The sequence below is a fragment of the Sminthopsis crassicaudata genome, chromosome 4 (assembly GCF_048593235.1).
Source record: "Sminthopsis crassicaudata isolate SCR6 chromosome 4, ASM4859323v1, whole genome shotgun sequence".
Classification (NCBI taxonomy): domain Eukaryota; kingdom Metazoa; phylum Chordata; class Mammalia; order Dasyuromorphia; family Dasyuridae; genus Sminthopsis; species Sminthopsis crassicaudata.
The window spans coordinates 16,127,167-16,134,023 of record NC_133620.1 but is presented as its reverse complement, the minus strand read 5'-3'; positions in this window follow the sequence as shown (position 1 = coordinate 16,134,023).

Below are 6,857 nucleotides of genomic sequence, written 5' to 3'. Positions count from 1 at the left end.
TTCTCTGTCTCTATCTCTGTCTCTCTCTGTGTGTCTCTCTGTCTGTCTCTGTCTGTCTGCTATCTGTCTTTCTCTTTCTCTCTCTCTCTCTCTCTCTCTCTCTCTCTCTCTCTCTCTCTCTCTCTCTCTCTCTCTCTCTCTGTGTGTGTGTGTGTGTGTGACTCCTGGCTTATATACTCTAACCCTCAACAACATTCACGATCCTTCTACCCCACTATCATCCTCTATCTCTTTCTGCTCTTTGTTGTTAAACCCTGGGAAAGATTATTGACAACTTTGCCTCTTTTCACCCTCTTCTTAACCCTTTGTGACTGAACTTCCCAATCCACCAAAACTTCAAAGTACTAATAATGTCCTAGTTGACAAATGCAATAGTCTTTTCTCCATCCTCATTCTCCTTGATTTCTCTGCAGTCTTTGACACTGAGTCACTCTCTCCTCCTTGATACTCTCTTCTTCCTAGATCCTCTGAATTCTCCTTCTGCTGATTCTCCTGGAACATTTCTGGACCCTCCTCTGTCTCCTTTATTTCATCCTCTTCCAGATTATGCCCTCTAACCATGAAGGCCCCTGAGAATTCTGTCCTCACCTTTCTTCTATTCTCCCTCCCTATTACTTCACTTGGTGATCTCATCTTCTCCCATCAATTTAACTTCCATCTCTCAAGTGACAATTCTCAAATCTACTCATACTGCCCCTTGTCTCTCTGCTGAACTCCCACTTTATATCTTCAATCACCTTTATGCATCTCAGACTCAATGGCCAGCTTAAACTGGCCTCATTAAACTGAACTCTTATCTTTCCCCCTAAACTGTATCCTACTTCTTAGTCTTCCTATTATTGTCAAGATTCATCACCTAAAAGCCATCATGGATTTCACACTATCTCCCATCCTCTACATCCAATATGGTGTCAAACTCTGTGAGTTGGAGCTGCTCCATTGAGAATCAGTCTTCCTTCCTTCCTTCCTTCTTGTCTCCTTCCTTCCTTCCTTCCTTCCTTCCTTCCTTCCTTCCTTCCTTCCTTCCTTCCTTCCTCTCTCCCTTCCTTCCTCTCTCCCTTCCTTCTTTCCTTCCTTCCTCTCTCCCTTCCTTCCTTCCTTCCTTCCTTCCTTCCTTCCTTCCTTCCTTCCTTCCTTCCTTCCTTCCTTCCTTCCTTCCTTCCTTCCTTCCTTCCTTCCTTCCTTCCTTCCTTCCTTCCTTCCTTCCTTCCTTCCTTTCCTTCCCTTTCTCCCCTTCTTTTTCCTTTCTTCCTTCATATTATGGGATTCACAGGCTACATTTCTTTCTTAAAGATCAAGCCTCTTTTATCGGATTTCCTTCTTAGCTAGCCTCAGGCAAATTGAGACCTGTTGAGACCCAAAAAGCACATAATTAGTCTCACTGTGAACTCTGTTTGCCCCACCCTAATTCCCCTTCTTCTCCACATATCCAAATCAAAGTTCACTCTTGGGATAAAGTAGCCAATCCCTCACAGGGTTCAAAATCCAGAGTGTTCCCTCCCCTCCCATTAGGCACAAAATAGCTTCAGTAATATATGCATACAAGTCCAGGAAATGTCCTGATTTCTTCTTAATGAATTTGGGAATGGGATAAGTATTTAAAATTAGCAGCTGCATTTCTAAACATAAGGCCCTTACAGAGCCTGTCAATTGGTTGTACATTTTTTTTTTTTTGTGGTCTAGATCTGTGATTGCATTGCTTTATGAAACTCTCTGAATGTAAAACCAGATTTGACCTGATCTGCAGATTATAATCAGAGCAAGCAAACAGATATTGAATCTTTAGTGACTTGCCCAGAGACAGGCAACCACTTCTGTTCTAAGTCCTCTTCCCTTTTCTCCCCATATATTTCACCTGTTGATTTTCTCAACTCTGATGGATTCAATGATCAACCCTAAATTAATGAGTCCAAAATCTCTTTATCCAGCCCTAACTTCTCTTTTGATTGCTAAACCCCAAAGGAGATCTCAATTCAAATTACTCTCAGATAGCTGAGATTCAACTATCCAAAATGGCACCCATTATCTTTTCTCCCAAAATGTTCTCTTCTTAATTTCCCTGTTACTTTTGAGGGTGCTTTTTTAAAAAGGAAAATGAGCAAGAAATCATTGCATCTGAATACAGATTGAAGCATACTCTTTTTACTTTTTTTTCAGGATTTTTTTTTCGGGGGGAGAGTTTTATGTTTTCTTTCACAACATGACTTTTATAGAAATGTTTTGTATAATTTCACATGTGTCTTCTTAAAGGGGTGTGGAGTGAGGAAGAAGGGAGAGGAACTAGAACTCAAAGTTTTAAAAACAAATGTAAAAATTGTTTTATATGTAACTAGGGAGAAATTTTTTTTAATTAAAATTAATCTTGAGCAAAATTTTAAATTTACTGTGCCAATAACCTGGTCAAATAGTGAAAGTTAGCTCAAAGCCAATGTCTCTCCTAATAAGAAAATCATACAAGGGAATCTTTCAGACCAGAGAATTTACATTTTTAAATTAGCCAGTAAAAGTTGATATATCTAAGAAATTCAAATACAACTGAAACATGAAAAAAGTTCTGAGCCAATTTTTATATTTGGCATTATTTATTCGACCTTTGGAGAATGAGATTCTGCTAAGCAATTCTATAGATGACCTTTAATAAAAGAATCAATTCTCTTAACAGTTGACACAATAACTGCAATAATAACAAAATTATACAAAAGAATGACTAAATCATAGAGAAATCAATTTTGACACAATACGTTTTAAATAAGTTGTTTATAATAAAACATTTTCAATTTCTAACTATATTCAAATGAAAAACCCCCAATGAGGGAAAGGAAAGGGGGAACCTCATTTCTTGGCTCATAGATAGTAAAATAATCCCATGAGGCACAGTGTTCCTTGTAAATGAATTTACAGGCCCAAAAACCTAGATTGATAAATAAAAGGTTTATTGTAGAAATTGGAAGTAAAGCTCAGTTAGACAGACACCAGGGCCAGAGGTGGCTGCTGGGCAGGTAGGAACCCTTACATGGCTAGAAGGATACCATGTGTTGGTGGGATGGCTCCTGCAAAGAGGGAGGTCCAGCTCACCTCTTTAATACCCAAAAGATTGTGGACAGTTCCAAGTTCTTGGCGGGCTTTTCAGTTAGCTCAGATCAGGTGAGGGCTGGGGGAAGCTGAGCTGATAGTGGAGCTGGGCCCTGATATTCAAAGGGTTCCTGAATTTGTGAATCAAAGTCGGCCATGGGTTGGGCAATTACAAATGAATCTTAAAGGGACCTCAATCCCCATCACCCCTACTAAAATTGGATATCTTTATTTGAAAATTTAAATATATATATATATATATATATATATATATATATATATATATATATATATATATATATATCCACAGATATTACTTCTGGGCCACTCAAATCTCCTGTTGTGCTGTGCCCACCCATTTATCCCCGGATTATGCTTTTTTCCCTTGACCCCCCTGATCCCCCTCCCCGATATTTAATTTACAGACCCCCCCCTTGTGACGCGCAACCCTCCCTCTTTTTTTTTTTTTTTTTTTTTTTTAGGATCCCTCCCCCCTCCCTCCAAGTCCCTTCACTTATTCTCCTTTTCCTTTTCCCTTTTCCTCTCCCCCCTTTTAATGAGGTGAGAGAAAATTCTCTGAAAAACAAATATGTTAATTATTTACTCTTTGAGCCTCTTCTGATGAGAGTAAGATTCACACAATGATTCTCACCCTCACTAAGTTCCCTCAGATATGGTGTATTTTCTATGTCTCTTCCTGGGATGTAGTTTCCCTCTTTTTATCACTCCTTCCCCTTTTTCTGAACCGACCTCCTTCCCTTTACTACACCCCCCTTTTTTTCTTTTATATCAGTAAAATCAAATTATCCTTGAGTATTTTTTATATACCCACAACAGAGTTACAGTTCTCAAGGGTTCTGTGTACCTTTTTCTGTTTCTCTTCAGTCTTGTGGATGTAGATCAAATTTTTTGTTTAAGTCTGGTTTTTTTCTTAGAAACATATAGAATTCCTCTGTTTCATTGAATGACCATCTTCTTCCATGGAAAAAGATGCTAAACTTAGCTGGGTAGTTCATTCTTGGTTGCAGTCCTTGATCTTTTGCCTTACGGAATATCAGGTTCCAGGCCCTTCTATCTTTTAATGTGGAGGCAGCCAGATCTTGGGTGACCCTTATTGTGGCACCTTGGTATTTAAATTGTTTTTTTCTAGCTGCTTGCAGGATTTTCTCCTTTGTGTGGTAATTCTGCAGCTTAGCCACAATATTCCGTGGTGTTCTTTTTTTAGGGTCTATTTCAGAAGGAGTTTGATGAATTCTTTCCACATCTACTTTCCCTTCTGTTTCTATTATCTCTGGACAGTTCTCTTTGATAATTTCCTGTAAAATAGAATCTAGGCTCTTTTTTTGGTCATAGTTTTCGGGAAGTCCAATAATCCGCAGATTATCTCTCCTAGATCTATTTTCCAGGTCTATAGATTTTCCCAGTAAGTATTTGACGTTGTTCTCCAGCTTCTCATTTTTTTTTGTTTTGTTTGACTGATTCTTGGGTTCTCTGTGAATCATTCATTTCTATTTGTTCCATCCTGACTTTTAAGGAGTTATTTTCTTCTTTCACAGTTTTTAGTTCTTTTTGTAAATGCCCAATTTCGTTTTTAAATGAATTATTTTGCTCTATTGAATTTTTTTCCATTTCCCTAATTTTTTTTTTGAGAATTATTTTCTTTTTCCAATTCAGAAATTCTATTTTCTTGAGACTTTTTTATCTTTTCCAATTCAGAAATCCTACTTTCCTGTGTTTTTTTAACCTTTTCTAATTCACTAATTTCGTTTCCCTGCATCTCCTGTGAATTCTTTATTTTTTCCAACTCCAATTTCAGGACGTTGTTATTCTCTATCATAACTTCCCTTTCCTTTCCCCATTTTTCTTCGATCTCCCTCAATTTTTTAAGAGCTTCTTCTAGGAGAGAGTTATGTTATGGGGGGGAGGGATCGTTCCCCTTTAGGTTGTTATCTGCTGATTCTCTGCTGTCAACTTCCTCGGGGTTGGATACCCGCTCTTTCTCTGTATAGAAGGAATCTATGGTTTTTCTAGCTTTTTTGCTCATACTTAAAAAAATCTTTTGGGGTCTGTCCCTGGGGTAGGAAATTATTTACTTCTTTACCAGCTTCCTCCCAGACCGGATGGATGCAGCGGCTCCTGCGCCTGAGCTAAGAGAGAGCTCTGGGAGAGAGTTCCCCACCCCCTCCCTGGAAGTGCCTCAGAGGTGATTAGCACTACTGTGCTTCAAGGGCGTAGAATAGTGAAGACAGCACGAAGCCCAGCCTATGTGTCCGGGTGGGGAGTGGATGTCTGCAGCAGGTGACGTGAGAAGCCCCTGCGCTCAAACTGGAAGTGTCTGCCAGAAACCGCGGTCCCTAGTTCAAAGGTTCCGCTTCTCTGGGACTTCCTGGAGCTGAGTTCCACTCCCTCCAGCTAAGCTAGGCAGTGTGTGTTGCCTTGGGCCGTATCCGCCCACTTGTCAATCTCTTAACTATTCTCAGGTGGTAGCTGAGGCCACACCCCCTGGTGCCAAGAGTTCTGCTGAGTCACCCCCCGGATCGGGGAAAATCTAATTTGAGTTTTAAAATATTTTGGCTTTCTCTTCTGAACTGCTAAATAATTAGCAGAGAAGAGCTAACAGCCTGTGCCAGATTCCTTTACCTCAGTGGCTTCTCTGATCCCAGAGCCCTTCCCAGCGCAATGGGCGCAGTGTGCCCCTACCCCACCGTCTGTGCTGGTCTTTCTTATTCCTCCCCTGAGAACTGACCTTTCCTGTTGAAACTCCAGATTCTCTTCAGCTGGTAAGTCGTGCTACCAGTCCTTGTGGTATCTATCAGTCCTGAGCTAATTTTGAGACTTAATTTATCTAATTGGTTGTGAGGGAGTGAGGACGTTCACTGAGTCGTGTGTTTCTTCTCCGCCATCTATGTGCCCACCCATTTAAAGGGCCCTTACAATGGGGTACCTCAGAGATGTTTTAATTTGCATCTCTCTAATAGAGATTTTGACCATTTTCTTTTATGTGAATATACATAGTTTTGACTTATATGTCTAAAAACTGTGTGTTCATATCCTTTGACAGTTTAGCACTTAGGAAATGAGTTATTTTCATAAATTTGACCAAATTCTTTATTTATTTGAAAAATGAAACCTTTATTAGAGAAACTTTTTTGCTAATTTTCAATGTAGTTTTCTGCTGCTTTCTGCTTTTAACTTAGGTTGCATTAGTTTTGTTTGTATAAAACTTTTTTTTAATTTTACATAAATATAATTATCTGTTTTACATTTTGCAATACTCATCTTATTTGATTCTAAATTCTTCCCTTATTCATAGATCTAATAGATAAACTATTCTGTGATCTCCTAATTTGGTTGTGTTATCATCTTTTATATCTAAATTATGTACCCATTTTGACCTTATCTTGGTATATTGTATCAGATGTTAATCTGCACTTAATTTCTGACATACTCTTTTTTAGTTTTTCCAGATGTTTTATTTATTTATTTATTTTTTCAATTTTTTTTGTCCAGTAATTAGTTTTTGTTCCAAAACCTTGAATCTTTGAGTTTATCATATTACAGCTTAATATAGGCCCTTCCATCTTCTCTTTCACTTCGGTTTTACAAGGGTTTCCATAATCAGCATGGAAATGTAACTTGTACAAGCACAGGGAAACTTTAACAAGAATGGGGAATTTTAATAGCTGAGCAAAGGAAAGCTCGAGGCATTTCTAACCTATGTGAGTATAACTTATAGCGGAATAGTTATGATTTATCAAGTATAACAAATTTTCATAGAGATGAGG